We start from the raw sequence: 25,817 nt of genomic DNA on the forward strand, positions 1-25,817 counted from the left end.
GTTAGCTCTTCTTTGGGGTTGCATGGATGGTTTGGAATCCTCCATAAGATGTATATGATGTTGCACAATAGAAGAGCTTATATCCTTGATATCAGCCATGGTCCAACCTAGGGCTTCCTTATTATCTTTTAACACTTTAAGTAACTCCTCTTCCTGGCTAGAAGTTAAATTTAAAGAAATTATTACAGGAAAAGTCTGGTCAGGCCCTAGGAAAGCATACCTCAAATTAGATGGCAACTCCTTAAGATCTAGCTTAGGGGACTCAACTATGGAAGGTTTGGGAATGGAATTGGAAATGGGTCCTAAGGGCTCCACAGGTGTGTGAAGACTCAAGACTTCAGAAAAGAAATTTTCACTATCATCATCCAACTCATCAGAAAAATCCAGAAAATCCTCAATCATATTAATCTCTTCTTCTATATGTGGTTGCTTGCCTATCCTAAACATGTTAAACTCAACAATTTGGTTACCAAAAGATAATCTTAGGAAACCATTCCGGCTGTTGATTAATGCATTACTGGTAGCCAAGAATGGACTTCCTAGGATTATTGGGATCTCATCCTTGGTTGAGAAGGGATTGGTATCTAACACAATGAAATCAACAGTGAAAATAAATTCCCCCACCTTTAGTAAGACGTCCTCAACCATCCCTTTAGGAATTTTAACAGACCTATCTACCAATTGAAGAGTAGTTCCAGTGGCTTTCAATTCTCCCAATCCAAGTTGCTTGTACACATGGTAAGGTAAAAGATTCACACTTGCGCCATGGTCAAGTAAGGCATGCTCAATGTAGGTGTTGCCTATGACACAAGATATAGTAGGGCTTCCTGGATCCTTATACTTGGCTGCTATAGGCTGAGTAATTATGGAACTAATGTTACCTACCAAGAACACCTTTTTGGGCACACTAGTGATACGTTTGTGAGTACACAAATCTTTTAGTACCTTGGCATAGGCAGGGATCTGGGATATGACATCCAAAAGGGGGATGTTCACTTCTACCTTTTTGAAGACTTCTAAAATTTTATCCATGGAAGTAGTCTTCCTTTTGTTTACCAAGCGATTAGGAAATGGGACAGGATGAACATAAGGACTGTTAGGGATTTGCCCCTGTTCAGAAGAATCATTTTTGGTTTCCTCAACCAAATCATCTTTAGTTTCAGAAAAATATTTAGGTTCATCAGACGAACCTGAAACAAGAGGCACACTTGTGTCCTCAACAGAAGGAGAGTTAACATGAGTAATAGATGAGGAAGATTTAGGTACGCTCTATTGGTACTCTCTACCACTCCTAAGGGTATAAACAACATTACATTGGTTAGAGGGCCCTTGTTGGGTCTAACCTTATACTATATTCAGTGGTGCATTAGTTGATGTTTATGAACTAACAGGCTGATGATGCCTAGGGTTAGGCTCTGGTTGACTGGGTAAAGTTCCTTTCTCCCTCTCACATATAATTGGGACAACTTGAGTGAGTTCTCTCGTAAGATTTTGATGGCTTGTCATGAGGAGGGCCATATTTTTTTTCAAGTCACTTATTCTACTTGCCTCTCTAGTGTTGGTAAACCCAGGGGGTTGCTGATAAGATGATAGGAGAGGGGCCCTAGGAAAACTAGCCTGAGGTCCAACATTTAACCTAGGGAAAGTATTTTGAGAGAAAGATTGTTGTGCAAAGGGAGGCCTTTGGAATCTAGGTTGACCTTGATTATGGAAATTGGAAGGCCCTGCTTTGTTGCCTTGATTCCAAGAGAAACTTGGGTGATTTCTCCATCCTGTATTGTAGGTATTACTATATGGATTATTTTGGTATAAGGCATTAACACTATCATTAGAAGTGCCCCCAAAGGTGTTGGGGCATTCTTCTAGGAGATTTCTAGGGGACTGGCACCAAGCACAAATCTTGACCAAATTGACTGATGATAGCTCTCTAGGAATAATAGCCTTAATTCTCTTGATTAGGCTATCCAAATGGGCTTCCTTGGCTACTATCCCATCCACAAAATATCCTTTTCCTCCTATGATTCTTTCACTCTCTTGGGTTGATTCCCACTCACAGGTTTTGTCAGCTAAGTCAAGTAAGAATTCCCATGCCTTGCCTTCATCTATAAATGATGTGAATCCCTCAAGGCACATAGGCTCTATCATTTGTTTAGTTGGGTAATCAATACCCTCATAAATTATATGACATAAATGCCATAAGTCTAGGCCATGGTGAGGGCATTCTTACAGTAGATCCTTGAATCTTTCCAAAAGTTTGGAAAATGACTCATTAGAATTTTGCCTAAACTGAAGGATATCACTTCTAAGCTTATTGGTCTTGTGAGTTGGAAAAACTTCTTAAGGAAGACAACTGTGAACTGTTCCCATGAGGTTATGGAATTTATGGGTAACCTATACAACCACTTCTTAGCTTGGTCTTTCAATGCAAAAGTGATAAACCTAAGCTTAACAGCATCATCAGAAAGCTGTTGGATCTTAATTAGAACACATACCTCTTCAAATTCCCTTAGAAATAGGTATGCATCCTCAGAGGTCAACCCATGGAAGTGGGGCAACATAGTGATGTATTGAGATTTGAGTTCAAAATTATTGCCCTGGGCTTGTGGTAGAACTTTGCAGGAAGGTTGGGCTACTCTAGCAGGGTAAAATCTATCTTTCAGAGATTTAGGTGAAGGGTTTTGCTGTTGGTCTCCCATATTGAAGGGTTTTAAAGAGAGCAAACGTATAGGGTCATACTTGTTGGATCTCTTCTTTCTACCCGATTCTTAGTATTACGTATGCACCTAACACTCATGTAACAGAAAACTACCCACAACTAGAGTAAGACAAGCACAAAAGAATGGATAGCAAAATTTTTTTATGATTTTTTTAATTTTTTTGATTTTTATTTTGGCTTTTTGAGAGCTTACCGGTAGGGATCCGGGGTTGCTTAGGTCAATTCCTGAGGTATTGCTACAGGGCGAAACCTGTCTTTATCATACTGTATGGCATGGCGACCTCCACCGATACAACTATAATTGCAAGTTGTTCTTCTCAGGAATTCAATAAAAGAAAAAAAAAAAAACAAAACAAAGCAAACAAAGCACTCTGATTTACCAAAAGAAAGCAAAAAATAACATGGAACTGTCTCCACGGCAACGGCGCCAAAAACTTGTTTGAGATTTTAAATGTAACCGCAAGCATACGGATCAGTGTAGCTATGGGTCGGACTCAGAGAGAGTAGCCACTTTATTTTTTTTTTCTTTTAATAATGCGAAAGTGAACCTATTAATGGTTGTGATCTAATTTTATCTATCATCCTAAACATATGTATCTAAAATAAGGTCCTAACCATTCGTCATCTAAGAATTTAAAGATGCAAGCCACGCAATTAAAATTAAATAAATAAATAAGTGAAAATAAACAACCCACACAATTAAAAAAATAAAGAAAAAAATGCTGAAATACAAATAAAGTAAAAGAAATGGGAGAAAACTAGAGGGAGACTCACAAGTAGGTTTCTCTGCTTAGCCCGAGGGATGCATCATAATATGAGCTTCCCTACTTGACCAAAGAGTCACTCTTACAAGGGTTACTCTACTTGGATTTAGGGAAAGAGAGACAATTAAAATAAAAGCAATAAATTGATGGTTCTATGATTAGGAGGGGCAAAGCCAACACATACACTAGACATGAACCTTGGGGGAAAGGGATAGCAATAATGTAACAACTGAAATTAAAATCCTAAATTAAGAAAGAAAGGGTAGTCAAAAGAGGGAATGAGAGGGGGGAGAGAAAACTATTGAAGGAGCCTACTTACTTGAACTTCAACCCTTGAACTTGAAAGCTTGGGTGATTTGAGATACTACCAGTACTAGAAACCAGATCTGGAATAAACCAAATCTGAAATTTTTAGTACTAGAGAAAACAAATCTTGAAACAAAAAAAAACTGAACTTGGAAAAAAAAATATTCTTCACGGCTTGTGATCTTGTCACCTAGATCTAAGCCTAGAACAATAACTTTAAAAATTACAACTCAATTGCATAGATCATAAACATAAAAGGCTGAATAAGAATAAAAGAGTGATTGCATTAATTGACATAAAAAACTATTACAAAAGTGATTAAAACAAAAATAAAGAAGAACTAAAACTAAAGAGAGTGAGAGAGGGAGAGAAAGAAGAAAACTAAGCATAAACTGGAAAGTAAACTAAGGGGAATAATAATTAGGAGGGGGGAGGAAGGGGCTTTTATAGGGCTTTTGTCTTGCCTCCTTCCTTCTACAAGTCTTCTTTAAGAAAAGAAAGAAAATAAAATAAAATAAAATTTTGGTAAAATCCTCATTCTCTGAGATATTGTATGAAGAAAGAGAGAATCCATTTCCAAAATTAACTAATTCTATTCCTTCCTTACAATATTAACCAATATCTTGCAATCTTGATTAAATCAGAAAGGAATCTCTGCATAGTATCTTCAAGATCTTGTGAGGTGGCAAGGAGAGAGAATAATCTTCAGGATTTTGTAAGAGAGAGGATGTGGTACTAATGAGTGGGTCCCACCTTTGGATTGGTTCTTAATTCACTTTAGGCACTTTCTCTTGTAAACTTGGAAACTAAAAAGCACAAGAAAAATAAAAGTAGTACTATCCAAAGTGGGGAAAAATGTACACTTATATCCCTAAGATTTCAGACATTATTGTGTTTATCACCTGTGCATGTGCATGCTGGCCAGCAGGCCTGCCTGCACACCTATATGCGTTGGCTGTTGCCCATGTATACAAGTGGCTGTTGTCCATGCATGCACGCGCCCGCCACCCATTCCAACCTCCCCGTACACACTATGCACATTGTCCACACACTCATGCCAACCTCCTCGCACACACTGTACACATTGCCCGCACACCCATGCCAACCTCCCCACACATACTGTGCACATTACCTACACACCCATGCCAACTTCCTTGCACACACTATGCATATTGCTCTTCCCACCCATTTTTTCCTTCAACTCCCATGTTTACCTATTGGACAAAAACCCTATCCCCTCACTTTAGGTAAGAGCCCCCCTTTCGTCCACTGGATAAAGGGATTCCCCCTCTCCTATTTAGCTGGAAAAAACTATAAATACCCCCTCCCTTAGAAAAACACACGAACACACCAGAATCCCTCTTCACTCTTTCATAGTGAAATTTTCCTCCCCTCCCCCTCTTGATTTTCTTCTAATCTTTGGAGCGATCTTCGTTAAGATCCAAAAACTCATTTGGATCTTCAAAGTGTTCTTTGGGATCTTGAAGATCTTTAATCCAAATTCTAAGTTAGATCCAATTTTTAGCAAAAAATAGTATGTTCTTGAGCCACCTCCCTTGAGTGTTTTTGAGTGTTCTTGAGCGTTCCTGAGATAGAAACCCCCACTTTTTGAGGTTCTTCGGGTCTACAAAGAGATCTTTGTTAAGATATGAAACTCTGTTTGGATCTTCAAAGTGTTCTTCAAGACTTTGGAGTTCTTCAATCCATTTTTAGGTCAGCCCATTTTTTTTCAGAAATAGCCTTTCCTAGTAGAACCCCTGTTCGAGTGTCCCTGGAATCTTTCTAGAAATAGCCATTTCCAGAGGAAGCTCTGCCAAAGCACCACCTCAGCCTATCCCTCCCTTATCCTATCCCCAACAGAAGCTCTGTCAGAGTGACACCTCATCCTAAATCTAGAAATAGCCTTCCCTAGCCAAAGCTCTGTCCGAATCCTAATCCGAAAGTAACCGTTCTTAGCCGGAGGCTGTCCAAATACCATCACAATCAGTATCTCTCAAGAAAGGAAGTTAGAGGTCAAGACCATCTTCCCCTGAGCCAGAAGAATTTGAAAGATAGTTCAAGCCAATACTAATCAGGGGCCCAACCCTCTTGAATTGAAACAAGGGTTAAGCTCAGGTATAATTTCTCAACCAACTTGTCATAATATAAACTTTATACAGACCTTGTTTTAGCGTATATAGTAATTTTGAATTCAATTAATGTATATATGTGTGATAACTTAGCCATACATGTGGAATAGTAATAACTGTGAAAAATTTTCATTCTCAAGCATCTAGTAGGAAGACTGGTTGAACCAAGCAGATTGGGTGCCTAACACCTTCCCAATTCTATAACCTGACACTTACCCTAAATCTCTAGACTAGACCAAATTTTAGGCCCTATTCTCAGGAGTCAGACCCACCCCCGAGTCCAAGGCCCATAACCTTAGGTGGCAACTCCAAACCCCATTTGTATGATCCCCATCCCCAAATTGGACCATCATCAAATTCTGTCTCAAATGATGAATTTTACACTCATGCAAAATAGGCCTCCACGTATCTCCAAACGGCGATACGACGGTGTGGGGCCCCCAAGCAAAGCACACACGACAAGAACTCCTCCCCTTATATGAAAGAGAGAGAGGAGAGAGGACGGGGAGGCATAGTCCATTTCTCCGGCTGCTAACCTCATAGTGGCGACTCCACTGGGGACAAATGTCAAGCTTCCGATACTAGATGTTACCTTTAAATGTAAGAATATTTTCCACCACATTTGTTTGAAAACATGTTTGGCTAACCCTATGTTTGTAATTGTATTCTCTAACTACATCATGCATCGTGCTCGAAGTGAAATCCTTTAGCGAGGGACTCCTTGTCATGCCTGCACCCTCGGGGTGGTTAGTGCATGTCATGGAGAGTACTCTGAGAGCAAATGATACCCGCTTCCTATACAAGAATGAAAGGTATCGTCAAACGGCGTGGATGCTATATTTGTGCTAGCACCCTCGGGGAGGTCCATGCAATTTATAACATTCTGAGATCGAATATGTCATCAAACGGTGAGGATGTCCATATTTGTACTAGAACCCTTGGGGAGGTTCGAGCACTTTATGGCATTCTAAGATCAAATAATGGCTACCCTATATTACACTTTTACACACAATCACTCACGGTTCCACCACCCTATGGCCAATTGCTTAACCTCGTGTGTAGTCACGAGTAATGGGCAAAGAAGTCACCCCCTTAATCTCGTACCTATGGGTATATCAAAAGGATCACATACCTTGTGTATATAGATCCTATCAAGGAAGCCTTGTTGGTCCTATTACGTCCTCCACATGCTCGCATCATGTAGAAAATAGATAAAGAAGCTAGGAGCGCCACAAGCTAACTATAGGACTTGTTTGCGGTCTTGAAAAGGGAATGTTCCTATATTATATTTCTGACAAAAAGAATTGCTTTCCTAAGTAGGTTTTGGATAAAGTATGTCCCTCCTCCTTAAGAAGAATGTCCAGATACGTGACTCAGGGGCAATCCCATCGCAGTCACGTCGAGTCCCGAGAAGTCTTGAGAAAAATCAGGAGGAAGGACACCTAGTGAGAAAAGAGCAAGGAAAGCATGACTTTATTACATGGAATGTCTTATGGGAATATTATCAACAAGCCATTTGTATGAACTTCCCACTGATGGCATTGGGTGGACCAAGGGCATCAAATCCTATCCAACCCCTATCATTAAGCGAACTAACTTTGGATGAATCAGTGGTTGTTAATTTAGTGAATGTATAAACAAGGGGTTGGGAATTTAAGAATCCTAAAATAAATCACTTTTGGTTCAGAGACAGTTCCATACCTTAAGTATTCTCTACAGTCCCTTTGGACGCGTCAGGGTAATCGATTGACTCGCCTAAGTCCAGAATCACCTTTGTCATCTCTTCGAGATTGTCTACTACCAGGTGATTACATCCTCATAAGCATGGATCCATCCAACATGGAAACACCCAAACAAGCCTGGATCCATCCCATAGAGGCCTTGCAGATAGAAATGGCTGAAGTCAATAGAGGGATAGCTCAGACATTACATGCATTTCAGAACCCTCCCAGAGTTGATCCCAGAAATGAGCCAGCATCGGGTACGAATGATGTGGAATAGAATGGAGCTACAGGTCATCATGGGAATTCTTCCCGAGTTGACTCAGGAGAACCAGAGCATGTCTGACCAATTGGTTAGAGAGGATTTTCACCTACCCATCTAAATGGTCAATGAGGGGCCTATTCTAGGGTCCCTCTTCCTAGGGTAGTGACCTAAGATGAAGAAGAAGAATTTACAGCACACATCCACTTTAAGCCTCCAGAGACGGACAAAGAAAGAAAACTCAGAGAGTAGTTAGAGAAGTTGGAGAACATGATTCGAGTGGGAAAAGGCTCAGAAGGCCAAGTAGTGGATTCTGAGGAAATGAGTTTCTTCTCTGGGGCAAGAATTCCAGAAAAATTCAAGTGGCAGACTGATAGGTTTGATGGGTCAGGAGACCCCAAGGCTCATCTCAAAGTCTTCCTTAGGATCGTCTAATTATCATAACTTGCAGATAACTAGATGGGGTAGGCCTTCATGTTAACCCTATCAGGACTAGCACTGAGGTGGCACACATAGTTGGAGTCATCACAAACTCAGAACTGGGCAATGGTAGTGAAATCCTTCACCAAGCAGTACTCCTATAATACTGAGGTGGATGTGAAATATCGGGAGTTTGAGACGTTGAGGCAGCAGCATAAAGAAGGATTCACCGCCTTCTTGATTAGATTCAAAGATAAGGCCGCCAAGATGGTAGATAGGCCTTCAGAAGTAGAGTAGGTAGAGATGTTGATAGAAAACCTGTCAAGACCCTATTATGATGTTCTTTACTATCAGCATTTGTAAACTTTTGATGCTTTAATAGCCACCGAAATGCGTGTGGAAAATAGAATTTTGAGAAAGGCCCAGTATCAAGGATCCTCCCAAGATACAAGCAAGAACACCCAAGTCGAATGGGGAAAGGTTCCAGAAACTATTGTGGTGAGTGCAGTTCAATAGTCAGTCTCGCTAGCCACTTCTTCATAGCCCTTCATAATACAAGTAGGTGCACCCACCCAAAAGGCCCCTCGCCCAAGAAGGTAGTTTTCTAATTTGGGAATGCCCGTAATAGCTATATATGAGAAGTTAAAGAAGTAAGGATTACTAGGGACAATGGCTCAAAGAGTGATCAGCAACCCTCCTCCAGCTTGGTATAGGGATCATGAGTATTGTGCCTACCACACTCAGAAGGGCCAAAACACTGAAAGTTGTTTGGTTTTAGAACATATAATTCAGGACTTGGTAGACAATGGAACCATTGAGGTCAAGGTCAAACAACCTCCCAATGTCAATACCAATCCACTCCCTGATCATGTGGACAATCTAGATGGAGAAACTATAGAGAGTGATCCCATTCAACTCATTGTACCTAGAGCTCGGAAGAATCATATGAATGCCCATGCTTACAGAAGAGTCATGAGTCAAAGGGCTATAGTCATAAGGACCACCAAAAGAAGAGAATCATCAAAAAAAAGAATCAGAAGATCATACGCCCACCGTTCATCCTTCCTCATCCACAGAAGGGTCCACCGCACCATATTACCAACCCCCACCATATCTTCCACCCCCACCATATTATCAACCTCCACTATGTTATCAGACTCCGTCTTATCATCAACCTTTCCCCCACCATCAAAGTGGAGAAACCTCTTCATCCTATCACCCCCAATCTTCATATCCTACCTCTCACATTACATCATCTTCATACCATCCCACTTCATGTCCCTCATCACCCTCATACCATCCCATTCTCAAGGTTCAGTGTATAACCCAAGAGAAGGATGGATGGATGGGTACGAATGGAAAGATATGCGACCTGATTCTCTGAAGATGACCTCATCAATAGCATCGGTGAATGCTTTAGGAGAAGAACAAGAAAGTGATCCTACTTCTTTAATTCAGACTGCTGTATCTTTAGAAGATAATCCATAAGTAATTGAAGAGATTATAGCTGATCTTCTCAGAGTGGTAACCACATTGGCTATAGAGGAGCAGATCAAAGAATACACTTCCTTAATCCACATAGGAAGTGACACTGAGGATGATGAGTCGGGACTAGTCCAACTTTTATCCATTAATGATAGGACCAACCCTATGGAAATCTTTCGATCCATATACTCTGAATACTACGAGCATTTGGATGCCAAAGAATTTGATGGTCTTGAGGAATCTGATGAAGAATCAAGTGGGAGTGAAATCAATGAAGAAGAGGATAATAACGACGACCATGAGGACGAGGATGAGAATGATGGAGATAACTCTGAGTCTCAGGAAGATGATGAGTACCCAGACTGGGATGACAACCTAGGGCCTGGATACATTGATAATGATGATGAGTCAGAATACTAATCGCCAAAACATCTGACATATTTCCCAGTTTATGCTGTTCGTGGCGATGATTTGATAACTGATCCAACAGGTGGCATTTATCCTTCCCTTTGCATGGAAGGAGATGATTCCACTTCAGACTCAGACAGTGATGAAGGATCTAGAGAGCCGTTACAAGTTTATTTGGATGAACTAGATTCTCTAGTCGAGCCAGAACAAAAGCTATGTGAAGTATACTCCACTGCATTAAAGATGCAGGAAAGGATAGAAGAAATTGACAAAATGTTGGGGGAAGTAACCGTCAGTGATATTTACTACCGGGAGCAATTGGATGATCTGGAGGAAATAGGACTAGATGACACAATCGTAGAAGCAGTAGACACTGCATTCCAACTACTTTCCAATGCAGTCAAGAAGCTACGAGCCAGGGCTATGGATATTTGTGGAGGTCCTCGAGTTCCCACCCCAAGCAGGGATGGAGAATCAGAAGAATAAAATGATTCTATGATGGGGATAATCACCCTAACCAATAGTGATGATGAAGATAGTTATCCCACGGAGATTATTGTGAAAAAACCAATCAATGTGATGGAAACTAGAAGTGGGAAAGACTACAAGGGCAAGGCTCTAACAGTAGAACAACCAAGGTCTAATGAGGCTGGAACTAGCAGCATGAAGAAAGAGACAGAGAACCCAGTCTTGGCTTAACTCAAGAAGTCCTAGGAAAATATCTCCATTTGGGGATTGTTGATGGCATCCCCTTCCCACCGTGAAGAAATCTTGAGGTCTCGCGCTAATGTGCAAGTGCCGATCGAGATAAATCTAACACCCCTCACACATATAGTATATGTGCAGTCCTTGATGTTCTCAGATTCTGAGCTTCCTAAAGAAAGCCAACACAATTGGGCTCTCCACATTACGGTTGAATGCCTTAACAAAGTGGTTCTCCAGGTTCTTGTTGACAATGGGTTCACTTTGAATGTCCTACTATTGAGATCAGCAAAGAGTATCGGCATCAACTTGGAAGAAATGAGGCCAACCACCCCAACCATAAGGCATATGATAACTAAGAGGAAGATCCTTGGCATCATTACCCTTGTTGTAAAGATTGGCCTAGTGAAGTTTGATGTTGATTTCCAAGTCATTAATATACTAATAGCTTTTAGCATGCTCTTGGGAAGGCCTTGGTTGCATCCTGCGAAGGCGGTGTCCTATAGTCTCCATAAAAAAATGAAGTTCATTCATGCGGGGAAGGCGGTCTTAGTGGCCGAAGATCCTGAAGTGGTTAACACTTTGGCCAACATTGAAAATGGGAGAGAATAAGACCAGGAGGTGCAACTGAGTGGTTTTGAATTAGACATCACTTGCATAGCCATTTCCAAAGAAACAAAAAAAGAGAAAATCCCAGCTAACTATGAAGCCATCTGGAGTCCGCCAGTGAATCAGATGATGAAGAATATACAATACTTTTCTGGCATGGGGCTAGGGAAATATCATCAAGGAGTTCCAAAGCAGCCTAGTTTGGCAGTGAACAAAGAGAAGAATGGTCTCGGGTACACTCCCCCAACTATCAAAGGGTAGAAAGTGCTGACGATGACTAGGAAGATCTCTTTCACCTACTACCCTACTCTCAATGGGTACTTCATGAAAGAAGGAGAGGAATTTCCTTTTTGTGGAAATGTGGAGCCATGGTTTGATGAAACCACCACCAAGATACAACCAGGACTTGAAGTGTTATTCCAAGATGAGTTTGATTGGGTGACTCATGAAGTGGAACAACAGCAAATGCTAGTTAAGGAAAGTGATCAAGACAGCTGCATTACTGGAATAATGGAAGTTACAATGATGGAAGATGGGTTCACCTCTGGTAACCCCACAACACTAATCCAATCTAAGGAATTGTCAAGTCCTCGAGTCCTTTTGAAAAGGGAGTGGGAAAAGAAGATAAGACTCACCTGGAGTCTACCACTTTCCCTTAATGTGAAAGGCTTCATTTTCTCCTCTTACAAGAGCCAAGGGCCCAAGAGTTGCATAAGCTCAAGCCCCATCCTTTTGGAGGAAGAAGCACGTATGCAAACAGAGGAGAGCACAGATGATGATGGTTTGTATGTACTATGCCCGAACAAATTATAACGAGAAGGCTCGTGAAGGTGGTCAAAGATGTGACCGAGGCAATGGGATGGCTTCCATCAATAGGCTTGAAAAGATAAACTTCATAGAGAAAGGATTAAGTAGTCTCCCCCAATCTTCACCCCTTAGAAAGTTCAGCTTCTAAGAGCATAAGATTGATTAGCTGGTATTCATCAAGAGGCAGGCAGGCACTTGTCTAGAGGAACCATTGCGCTTCTGAAGAAATAGCAACAACTTTCTTAGAAGGAGAAGAAGGCCCTTTACCACATCTCCTCATCCATCAAACCACTGATCCACTTCTGCATTGGACAAGCATTAGAGAAAACTTTAAGTTTGCTCATGCTTTTGAGTCAACCAGCCTGATTACCCCTGGCAAAAGCATCAAACCAGTTATCGAGTCTGTAGTCGAGTTAGTTGTTTATGATTCTATGTCAATCTCCCCACTTGAGAAGAGTCCAAATTCCTTGTATGTCGAGTCTATTACTCCTTATTTCATGAATGACGTTTCTAATTTCAAGTATGACTTGCCTCCTTTTTCTGATGATGACCTTAATAAATAAATATCAAGAATTAATAAAATAATGCAAACCAAAGAAAGCCCAACCCATCCTTGAGGATACTCAGGTTATTAATCTAGGAACCGACCAATGGCTTCGAGAGTTAAAAATTGGCACTACCCTTGATGACGAAGAAGTAGAGTGGATGATTAATCTTCTAAAAGAATTCATTGAGGTCTTTGCTTGGTCTTACGAGGATATAATACTGGGTATCGACCCCAACATCATGCAGCATCGATTGCCGACTTACCTTGGGGCAAAGTGAGTAAAATAGAAGCTCCAAAGAATGCTGTCAGAATGGAATGAAAAGATCAAAGAAGAAGTTGTGAAGCAATGGAATGCGGGGTTCCTACAAGTGGTGAAGTACCCCCATTGGTTGGCCAATATTGTGCCAGTACCAAAGTAAGATGGGAAGGAATGGATGTGCATGGACTTCTAATATCTTAACAAAGTGAGCCCTAATGATGACTTCCCATTACTTCACATTGACATATTGGTAGATAATACGGCGGGGCATGCTCTGTTATCATTCATAGATGGATTCTTGGGATATAACCAAATAAGCATGCACTCAGAGGACCGTGAGAAAATAGCCTTCACCACTCCGTGGGGAACCTATTATTACAAGGTGATGCCTTTTGGACTGAAGAATGCCGGGGTAACTTATCAAAGAGCAGCCACGGCCATATTACATGACATGATGAACAAAGATGTGAAAGTCTATGTGGATGACATGATAGCAAAGTCAATAGATTGACAAGGGAATATTCCCGCACTAAGGCAATTCTTTGAAAGAATCAAGAAGTATCAGCTGAAGTTGAACCCTCAAAAGTGTGTATTCAGGGCAACGACGGGAAAGTTGTTAGGCTTCTTGGTGAGTGAAAGAGGCATTGAAGTCGACCCTATCAAAATCAAGGCAATTCAATAAATGCCCACACCTTGGATTGAGAAGCAAATACAAGGATTTCTGGGTCACATCCGATGTATTAATAGATTCATAGCTCAGTTGATTACAATCTGTGAACCAATTTTCAAGCTGTTGAAGAAGGATCAGCCCACAGAATGGAATGACCAATGCCAACAAGCCTTTGACTAAATCAAGGAGTACCTTATGAACCTACCAGTATTGACACTGCTAGTGGAAGGAGAACCACTTCTGCTGTATCTGCCCATGGGAGAATATTCTATGGGCACTTTGCTAGCATAGGCGAAGATAGAAAATGGGGCAGAGCATGACTTATATTACCTCAGCAAGATGATTATGGAATATGAGACCAGGTACACATCTTTGGAAAGAACTTGTGCTGCGTTGATTTGGGTAACAAAAAGGTTATGATACTACATTGTTTTCTATCCTCAAAGATGGATCCCATCAAATATCTCTTCAAGAAACCAGCTTTAACAGGAAGGATGGCCCGTTGGTTACTTTTGCTCTCAAAGTTTGACATCACCTATGTTACTCAAAAATCTATCAAGGGCCAGGCCATAGCTGATCATTTGGCTGCTCACCCCAGAGAAGATGGAAGATCCTTGGATGATGCCTTTCCGGATTAAGGAATCATAGTGGGAGAGAAAGAAGATATAGTTAATGAATGGCAGTTATTCTTTGATGGAGCAACCAATCAGAAGGGATGTGGCATAAAAATATTGCTAATCACTCCTAACGGCCTTTATTTACCTTCATCATTTTGCCTCGACTTCCCCTATACCAACAATATTACCGATTATGAAGCTTATCCTTTAGGGCTCGAAACTACTTTAACCATTGGAGTGAAAAGGATCAAGGTTTATGGAGATTCATCCATTATCATTTGTTAGACGAAAGGAAAGTGGAAAACTAGAGATGAAAAGTTAAAGCCATAACAAGAACATCTAGAAAAGGTGATTGAACACTTTAAGAAGATCTTGTTCGAATACTTCTAGAGGGATAACAATAGGTTTGTTGATGCCCTTGCAACCTTGGCTTCTATGGTAGAGTGCAACCCTATAGCTAGAGTCCGACCATTTTTTGTAGAACAAAGAAGTAGGCCCATTTATTAGAATTTCATAAATTCTCTCACTGTGGATGATAAGTCTTGGTTCACTCACATGGTGGATTTCATCAGAGAAAGGAAGTACTCAGTTGAAGCAATTGATAAAGAGAAGTTTTGGAGGAGATATGCCACCCAATTTATTCTCCAAGAGGATTTGTTATACAAGAGATCCTATGACGGAATACAGTTATGTGTAGATGAGGAACAAACTACAACTATCATGGAAGAAGCTCATCAAGGTCTCTATGGACCCCACATGAATGCCAAGATGTTATTTAAGAAGATCCTCAGGCTAGGATATTACTGGAACACAATAGAAGCAGATTGTGTGGACTTTGTCAAGAAATGCCACAAGTGTCATATATTTGCTAACATCATACATATCCCACCAACAGAGTTGCATTTACTCAGTTTACCTTGGCCAATCTCCACTTGGGGTATTGATTTCATTGGAAAGGTCAACCCTAAAGCATCCATTGGCCATGAGTTCATCTTGGTAGCCATTGATTATTTCACCAAGTGGGTAGAAGCTTAGTCCTATGCGGTCCTCATGTCTGCTAAGCTAGCCAAATTCAGCCAAGAAAATATCATTGTGCAATATGGAGTACCTCAAGAATTGATATCAGATCAGGGATCCCATTTTTGGGGCAAGATCGATAAAATCTACACATAGTTCGGTATCAGAAGGCATCGCTCTACCACTTACAAGTCGTAGACCAATGGGGCAGTAGAAGTAGCTGACAAGAATATCAAAGTCATTCTACAAAAAATGTCGAAAACACACAAGGATTAGGCTGATAAGTTATCCCTTGCCTTATGGGCATACTAGACTTCTGTACGATCCTTGACAGGGGCAACACCTTTCTCTTTGGTGTATGGAGTTGCAGTTCTACCCGTGGAAATCCTAGTACCTTCCTTAAGGGTACTCCTTCATAGGCAGCTAGCTACTTGAAGGAGAGTGGGTAAAGGCCAGACATGATGAGCTCAATTTTCTTCATGAAAGGCGCATGAAAGCTATAGATAATTTGAAGAAATGTCAATTGAGAATGGCTCGGGCCTTCAACAAGAGTGTGAAGCCTCATCACATAGAAGAAGGGGAACTTGATCTTCGAGAACAAAGAGCCCCAATTCATGACCCAAGAGGAAAATTCAGGCTCAACTGGAGTGGCCCATTCACTGTCAAAGAAATTCTACCAGGCAAAGCTGTGAAACTCGTAGACCATAACGGTGAAGAAATACCCAGACTGGTTAACATAGATCAACTCAAGAAATATTATGTCTGAAAGTGCAAATAGCCTGAACTATGTCAAACCTGATTCCTTTTGAGGTATGCGTAGGCAACTTGACAAGTGCAAGTGCGGTCTCAACCATCTAAAGGCAATAATCAATTCTTTGATTAATAATCAAAGAATCTTAAAAGATCATCATAGTTTGTGTCCCCCAAGAATTGCCATTTGGCGTAAAAGGCCATTAGGTAGTTGCCATCCACCCATTGGTCTAATCTTCTTATCCAAGATTCTATCTCCCAAGAATTGCCATTTGGCATGCAAGGCCATTAGGTATCTATCATTCACCTATGGCATGTCCACTCTTATCCAGGATTTTATCCCCTAAAAGAAAATCACCACCCAGCACCAGTTTATTAAGGCCAGTTTATTCCCTACCCTTATTAGTCAAAGGTCAAAAAAAAAAAAAAAAAAAGAGCTTGATTTAATAGTGGTAAAGGCTTGTTTGAATCATTAGCTAATGAGTAATGCTTTGAAAAAACATTATATCTCATTGTTTGTATTGGTTTTAGGAAAACTCATTGGCTCGTTGGATAAGATGTTGAGGAAATGGACCTTAGACATAAATATAAGGGCATTGGGATTGTTGGAATCCATGAATTTGTCATTTCTTGGCCGGGTTGGATGTGTAATGCTTTGAAAAAACATTATATCTCATTGTTTGTATTGGTTTTAGGAAAACTCATTGGCTCGTTGGATAAGATGTTGAGGAAATGGACCTTAGACATAAATATAAGGGCATTGGGATTGTTGGAATCCATGAATTTGTCATTTCTTGGCCGGGTTGGATGTGTGAAGCTACATCACCATTTGCTCTGACAGGTGCCTCAACATTGGGATGCCAACCTGCATGTATTTCGGTTTGGATTAGCAAAGATTTTCCCAACTATTGAAGAATTTCAGGTTTGTATGCTATCTCCACCCAAAGGTAATTTGTTCCAACCCTCTTTGAAGGATGATTGTTTAGAGGAAATTCAGGATTTCTTCGGATGGAAAGAAGAAGAAGTAAAGCAGTTTTTCAGGTATTGGAAGATCGACGTTCTGAAGGTGGCTCAGATCTTCATCCAATATCTACTAATAGGAAAGGACTGTTGTTTGAGATTTAAAATGTAACCGCAAGCGTACGGTTCAGTGTAGCTACGGGTCGAACACAGGGAGAGCAGCCACTTTATTTTTTATTTCTTTTAATAATGCGAAAGTGAACCGATTAATGGTTGTGATCTAATTCTAATTACCGTCCTAAATATAAGTATCTAAAATAACGTCCTAACCATTCGTCATCTAAGAATTTAAAGACACAAGCCACACAATTAAAATTAAATAAATAAATAACTAAAAATAAACAACCCACGCAATTAAAAAAAAAAATAATAAATAAAGGAAAAAAAATGCTGAAATAAAAATAAAGTAAAAGAAAGGGGATAAAGCTAGAGAGAGACTCACAAGTAGGTTTCTCTACTTAGCCCAAGGGATGCATCATAATATGAGCTTCCCTACTTGACCAGAGAGTCACTCTTACAAGGTTTTCTCTACTTGGCTTTAGGGAAAGGGAGACAATTAAAATAAAAGCAATAAATTGATGGTTCTATGGCTAGGAGGGGCAAAGCCAACACATACACTAGCCATGAACCTTGGGGGAAAGGGATAGCAATAATGTAACGACTGAAAATAAAAATCCTAAATTAAGAAAGAAAGGGTAGTCAGAAGAGGGAATGAGAGGGGGGAGAGAAGACTACTGAAGGAGCCTACTTACTTGAATCAATGCTTGAACTTGAAAAAAAATTGCTCCACGGCTCGTGATCTTGTCACCTAGATCTAAGCCTAGAACTATAACTTAAAAAATTACAACTCAATTGCATAAATCATAAACATAAAAAGGCTGAATAAAAATAAAAGAGTGCTTGCATTAATTGACATAAAAAAAAAACTATTACAAAAGTGATTAAAGCAAAAATAGAGAAGAACTAGAACTAAAGAGAGAGCAAGAGAAAGAGAGAGCAACTAAAAAAAAAACTAGAAGAAGAATGAATTGTGTCTCCTCCTCTTACATGAGTTGTATTTATAGGGAATGGAGAGGTAGGGTAACAATTTTCTCTTTCCTAAAAGAGAGAAACCCACAATTGATTGTGAGATCTTTTGAGTCCAAAAGTGCTAAGATGGAGGAGAGAGAAGAGAGAAATAAATTTTGAGAAATTTCCTAAAACTTTTTGCTTATTTTCTTTCCTTTTTTTTCTAATTTATTTTTCTTCTTTTTTTCTCTCTCCTAGGGACGATTTTTTTTTTCTTCCTTTGTGTGATTTGGACAATCTTTGGTGACGATGTGGAGGAGAGAGAAGATTTGGACAATTTTTTGTTCTCCCCTTTTTTTCTCTTTCCTTTTTTTTCTTCTCTTCTTGCTTCCACGATTTTGCTTTCCTTTCTTTTTTTTTTTCTTTTTCTTCTCTTCTTGCTTCCACGATTTTTCTTGCTTCTAACTTGATGTGGAAATCCCCTCCATGCCCTTAGTGCTTTAAGTGAGTGAAAAGCAGGAAATCTTCAACAAAATCTTCTAAAAAAAACAACCATAAGATTCGAACTTGAGACCTCTTGGTGAGCAAGAGAATTTTGTACACCATAGCTCACCAACTAAGCTAGGTAGTTGTTGTTACCAAAAACAAATCTTTAATCACTTAAAGATGTGGTCCATCGATCCTTGTTGGCATTTGGAGTATTCCTTGTACCTCTGGGACAATTGCAAACGGGCTGGTTCTGCATCTCGGTTCAGTTCTGATCCATTATTCTTTTTCTGACCCGAAAAAGAATAATCATTTGTACGGGTGACCAAACGAATGTGTACTTTTAATTGAACACGTCCATCTTGCTCAGAATTTCGTCCTCTTCGCAACCATGGAAAGAAATAGGACCTCTTTACGTGTAAAATTGAAGATATAGCGCCCGATAGTCCTTAAGGCCTTGAAAATATAAAACCTGCAAAAAGAGAGTAAAACCCAAGGTAGCTCCATTCTAAATATGTAAAATGCATGTTTTACTACCCTAGATTTCACACATAAATGTGCTCATCAGAATTCCCCCACACTTAGACTTTGCTAGTCCTCGAGCAAAACAAAAAGAAAAAGAATAAAGATAAAAAAAACCTAACTCACTTTCGTAGGAATCACGGTTGCACTTAGCATGTGCAACAAGCTTTTAAACCCCTAGGTCACCCCTAGTGGACGAGTTGTGTCTCGTGGGTGTTTGCAGTGAATATACACCCAAAATTCAGAATAAACAAATCCCAACTTTGGCTAAAGGTAAGGCTCATATCGATCCGGAGCAAAGATAATTTCTCTTACAAGGGACCCCCACACTTGAACTTTTATTACCCTTTATCAATTCCAGGCACTAGCATATTTCTTAATTTGGAACTCACCTCATCTCTTCCAAAACATCCTTATCTTAAGGCAAAACCACTTGTGAAGAAATAGGGAACCAATGACTAAAGCGTTGGAGTGTTTTTGACCAAACATGTTACCAAACAATAATGACATTTGCACATTTTTTTTCTCTTTTTTTCCTTATAATAAACTCTATTCTACTCCACTACTTTTGGCTTGAATGACATGGTGGAGCAAACACCAGACACCCAAGTTACTATGTAGCTTCGCTTTTTGCATATGTCCACAAAGGCAGTGATGCTAGAGTTACTTCAGAAGTTTCCTCCCAAGGAATTTCGATCAAGACACCACGCTTCCTGAGGCGCAATGCCCTGTCTAGTTCCAAAGGAATCAACTCTTATTCTTCTTTATACCACATTTCTCATTTCATTTAAAATTGTGCATTTGTCAACCCATGCCAAATTAAAAAGAAGGTCTCAACTCCAAATCAAAAGTACAAGGAACCCACAAACTTACATATGGTCCATCACCATAAAACAGGGGTCTCTTATTTTTCAAAAGAAAGTCCCATCTCAAGACACATGCTTGTTTCTTTCTTCTCAACAGGGTTTTTATACGTTCAAAATGGGTACCTTAATCAAAACTTTTATTTTCATACATCAAGCAACCGAATGGTCTGATCATTAGCCAAAAGCCAAAGTAGGACTTCATCCTTAGCAAGCTCAAAAATAAAAAGAAAAACAAACAAAACAAAGTGAAAAAAAAAAAAACTGGTTTCCCTCCCCCACACTTAAGTCATGCAATGTCCTCAATGCATGGAAAAAAAATTAAAAGCAAAGACAATGCAAGGGGGTCATACCTGATTAAAAATTAGTCATCAGTGTAAAGAGGTTCATGGAGATCCATGACCTCTTCACTACTAGTAGTAGGAAACTCGAGGAACGGTTTCAAACGCTGACCATTAACCTTCGAAATTACCCCTGTTCCTGGATTCAAAATCTCCACAGCCCCATGGGGATATACATTATGAACAATAAATGGGCCATCCCATCGGGATCTAAGTTTACCAGGAAAAAGATGCAATTGAGAGTTGTACAATAAGACCTTATCACCAATTGCAAAAGATTTACGCAGAATGTGTTTATCATGGAAAGCTTTGGTCTTTTCCTTGTAAATTCTAGAACTTTCATAGGCTTCATTCCTAAGTTCCTCCAACTCAGATAGTTGGAGCCTACGATGAATTCCCGCATCAGACAAATCAAAGTTAAGCTTCTTAATGGCCCAAAAGGCCTTATGCTCCAACTCAACTGGTAAGTGACAAGCTTTTCCATACACCAAACGGTAGGGAGACTGACCAAGGTCGGTCTTGAATGCAGTCCGATGGGCCCACAAGGCATCAATGAGCCTAAGGGACCAATCCTTACGGTTGGGATTAACAGTTTTCTCCAAGATTTGTTTGATCTGCCTATTAGACACCTCCACTTGGCCACTAGTTTGGGGGTGATAAGGGGTAGATAACTTATGGGTGATCCCATACTTTTTCATTAAGGCCTCAAAAGGCCGATTACAAAAATGAGTACCCCTATCACTAATTATTGCACGTGGTGCACCAAAGTGGGAAAAAATGTTCTCTTTGAGAAACTGGACCACCACTTTGTGGTCATTAGTTTTACAAGGTATGGCCTCTATCCATTTAGAAACATAATCAACGGCCAAAAGTATGTACAAATTCCCAAAAGAATTAGGGAATGGTCCCATAAAATCGATGCCCCATACATCAAAGATCTCAACTACCAAAATAGGGTTGAGAGGCATCATGTTTCCTTTTATTGATACGGCCAAAAGACTGGCAGGCAGGGCAAGCCTTGCAAAAATCAAAAGCATCTCTAAAAAGAGTGGGCCAATAAAATCCGCATTGGAGAACCTTTGCGGCAGTCTTCTTAGGTCCAAAGTGTCCACCACATGCATGATCATGACAAAAAGAGAGAATGGAATGTTGTTCATGATCAGGAACACATCGTCGGATAATCTGATCCGGACATATCTTAAACAAATAAGGATCATCCCAGAAAAAGTGCTTAACTTGGGAATGAAACCTATACTTATCTTGGGTGGACCAGTGATCCGGAGTCACACCTGAAACTAAGAAGTTGACAATGTCAGCAAACCATGGTTCACTGGACATTGCAAATAATTGTTCATCTGGAAAGTTCTCGTTGACTGGAGAATCAACAGTCAAGGAATTGGGAAGCCGGGATAAATGGTCTGCAACTAGGTTTTCAACTCCTTTCTTATCCCTAATTTCTAAATCAAACTCTTGCAAAAGTAAAACCCACCTAATGAGACGAGCTTTGGCATCCTTCTTCTGAACTAGGTATCTGAGGGCAGAATGATCAGTATACACCACCACATGTGAACCAACTAAGTAAGACCGAAACTTTTCTAATGCAAACACAACAGTTAAAAATTCTTTTTCAGTGGTTGTATAATTGAGTTGTGCATCATTTAAGGTCCTACTAGCATAGTAAATGACAGTGGGTAACTTATTAATCCTTTGACCTAAAACTGCTCCTATGGCAAAATCTGAAGCATCACACATCAGTTCAAAAGGTTCAGTCCAAATAGGTGGTTGAACAATGGGTGCATTGGTCAACTCCTTCTTAAGTTGTTTGAAGGATTCTAGGCACTCTTTAGAAAGCTCAAAAGTTTGATCTTTGGCAAGTAATGAGGTGAGAGGTCGGGCTAAATGACTAAAGTTCTTAATAAACCTTCTGTAGAAGCCTGCATGCCCTAGAAAGGACCGAACATCCTTAACAGATTGAGGAGGTGGTAAATTATCAATTAAATCCACTTTGGCTCTATCTACCTTAATTCCCTCCTTGGATATTACATGGCCTAAAACAATACCAGATTTAACCATAAAATGGCATTTCTCCCAATTCAAAACCAAATTCTTAGATATGCACCTTTTCAAAACTAGGGAAAGATGATGAAGACATTCAGAATAGGAATTCCCATGAATTGAAAAGTCATCCATAAATACTTCTAAGAATTTTTTGACCATGTCAGAAAAAATGCTCATCATGCATCGTTGGAACGTAGCAGGGGCATTGCAAAGCCCAAAGGGCATACGCCTGTAAGCAAATGTTCCATATGGGCATGTAAAAGTGGTCTTATGTTGGTCCTCTAAAGCAATTGGGATTTGGTTATAGCCGGAATATCCATCAAGAAAGCAATAGTATTCATGTCCAGCTAACCTCTCTAACATCTGGTCAATGAATGGCAATGGGAAGTGGTCCTTCCAGGTTGCCGCATTTAACTTCCTGTAGTCAATGCACACACGCCATCCTGTTTGGACACGGGTAGGGATCAACTCATTATTGGCATTAGGAACTACAGTCACACCAGACTTCTTAGGCACTACGTGAACTGGGCTTACCCATTGGCTGTCAGAAATAGGATAAATTATTCCATGATCCAAGCACTTTAGGATCTCTTTCTTAATAGCTTCCATCATCACTGGGTTAGCTCTTCTTTGGGGTTCCGTGGATGGTTTGGAATCCTCTATAAGATGTATATGATGTTGCACAATAGAAGGGCTTATACCCTTGATATCAGCCATGGTCCAACCTAGGGCTTCCTTATTATCTTTTAACACTTTAAGTAACTCCTCTTCCTGGTTAGAAGTCAAATTTGAAGAAATTATTACAGGAAGAGTCTGGTCAGGCCCTAGGAAAGCATATCTCAAATCAGATGGCAACTCCTTAAGATCTAGCTTAGGGGGCTCAACTATGGAAGGTTTGGGAATGGAATTGGAAAGGGGTCCTAAGGGCTCCACAAGTGTGTGAAGACTCAAGACTTCAGAAAAGAAATTTTCACTATCATCATCCAACTCATCCATACACTCTTGGAATTCTGAATCAAAATCAATATCAAAGTTGGTAACTAAATCATCAGAAAAATCCAGAAAAATCCTTAAGCATATTGATCTCTTCTTCCATATGTGGTTGCTTGCCTATCCTAAACATGTTAAACTCAACAGTTTGGTTACCAAAAGATAATCTTAGGAAACCATTCCGGCAATTGATTAATGCATTACTGGTAGCCAAGAATGGTCTTCCTAGAATTATTGGGATCTCATCCTTGGTTGAGAAGGGCTTAGTATCTAGCACAATGAAATCAACAGGAAAAATAAATTCCCCCACCTTTAATAAGACATCCTCAACCATCCCTTTAGGAATCTTAACAGACCTATTTGCCAACTGAAGAGTAGTTCCAGTGGCTTTCAATTCTCCCAATCCTAGTTGCTTGTACACATGGTAAGGTAAAAGATTCACACTTGCGCCAAGGTCAAGTAAGGCATGCTCAATATAGGTGTTGCCTATGACACAAGATATGGTAGGGCTCCCTGGATCCTTTTACTTGGCTGCTATGGGTTGAGTAATTATGGAACTAATGTTACCTGCCAAGAACGCCTTTTTGGGCACACTAGTGATACGTTTGTGAGTACACAAATCTTTCAGTACCTTTGCATAGGCGGGGATCTGGGATATGGCATCCAAAAGAGGGATGTTCACTTCTACCTTTTTGAAGACTTCTAAAATTTTATCCATGGAAGCAGTCTTCTTTTTGTGTACCAAGCGATTAGGAAATGGGATAGGATGAACATAAGGACTGTTAGGGATTTGCCCTTGTTCAGAAGAATCATTTTTGGTTTCCTCAACCAAATCATCTTTAGGTTCATCAGACGAACCTGGAACAAGAGGCACACTTGTGTCCTCAACTGAAGAAGAGTTAACAGGAGTAATAGATGGGGAAGATTTAGAAACACTCTGTTGGTACTCTCTACCACTCCTAAGGGCATAAACAACATTACATTGGTTAGAGGGCCCTTGTTGGGTCTGACCTTGTACTATATTCAGTGGTGTATTAGTTGGTCCTTGTAAACTAACAGGCTGATGATGCCTAGGGTTAGGCTCTGGTTGACTGGGTAAAGTTCCTTTCTCCCTCTCACGCATAATTGAGACAACTTGAGTGAGTTCTCTCGTAAGATTTTGATGGCTTGTCATGAGGAGGGCCATATTTTTTTCCAAGTCACTTATTCTACTTGCCTCTCCAGTGTTGGTAAACCCAGGGGGTTGCTGATAAGATGATAGGAGAGGGGCCCTAGGAAAACTCGCCTGAGGTCCTACATTTGACCTAGGAAAAGTATTTTGAGAAAAAGATTGTTGTGCAAAGGGAGGCCTTTGGGGTCCAGGTTGACCTTGATTATAGAAATTGGAAGGTCCTGCTTGGTTGCCCTGATTCCAAGAGAAATTTGGGTGATTTCTCCATCCTGGATTGTAGGTGTTACTATATGGATTATTCTGGTATAAGGCATTAACACTATCATTAGAAGTGCCCCCAGAGGTGTTGGGGCATTCTTCTATGACATGTCCAGGGGATTGGCACCAAGCACAAATCTTAACCAAATTGACTGATGATGGCTCTCTAGGAACAATAGCCTCAATCCTCTTGATTAGGCTATCCAAATGGGCTTCCTTCACTACCATCCCATCCACAAAATATCTTTTCCCTCCTATGGTTCTTTCACTCTCTTGGGTTGATTCCCACTCACGGGTTTTGTCAGCTAAGTCAAGTAAGAATTCCCATGCCTTTCCTTCATCTGTAAAGGATGTGAATCCCTCAGGGCACATAGACTCTATCATTTGTTTAGTTGGGTAATCAATACCCTCATAAATTATTTGACATAAATGCCATAGGTCTAGGCCATGGTGAGGGCATTCTTGGAGTAGATCCTTGAATCTCTCCATAAGTTTGGAAAATGACTCACTAGGCTTTTGCCTAAACTGAAGGATATCACTTCTAAGCTTATTGGTCTTGTGAGTTGGGAAAAACTTCTTAAGGAAGACAACTGTGAACTGTTCCCATGAGGTTATGGAATTTGTGGGTAACCCATACAACCACTTCTTAGCTTGGTCTTTCAATGCAAAAGTGATAAACCTAAGCTTAACAGCATCATCAGAAAGCTGTTGGATCTTAATTAGAACACATACCTCTTCAAATTCCCTTAGAAATAGGTATGCATCCTCAGAGGTCAACCCATGGAAGTGGGGCAACATAGTGATGTATTGAGATTTGAGTTCAAAATTATTGCCCTGGGCTTGTGGTAGAACTATGCAGGAAGGTTGGGCTGTTCTAGCAGGGTAGAACCTATCTTTCAGAGATTTAGGTG

At 40.2% G+C, this 25,817-nt stretch overlaps 2 non-coding genes across 2 annotated transcripts; both read left to right on the forward strand.

Annotated features, from left to right (window-relative positions):
- Window positions 1-2,203: 2,203 nt before the first annotated feature.
- LOC122060338 lies at window positions 2,204-2,310 on the forward strand. Its single transcript, XR_006134357.1, has one exon. It is a non-coding gene; the product is annotated as a small nucleolar RNA R71 (small nucleolar RNA).
- A 23,038-nt stretch (window positions 2,311-25,348) lies between these two features.
- On the forward strand, window positions 25,349-25,455 carry LOC122060346. The gene has a single exon (XR_006134365.1). It is a non-coding gene; the product is annotated as a small nucleolar RNA R71 (small nucleolar RNA).
- Window positions 25,456-25,817: the final 362 nt, after the last annotated feature.

The sequence above is a fragment of the Macadamia integrifolia genome, chromosome 13, assembly GCF_013358625.1.
Source record: "Macadamia integrifolia cultivar HAES 741 chromosome 13, SCU_Mint_v3, whole genome shotgun sequence".
NCBI lineage: Eukaryota > Viridiplantae > Streptophyta > Magnoliopsida > Proteales > Proteaceae > Macadamia > Macadamia integrifolia.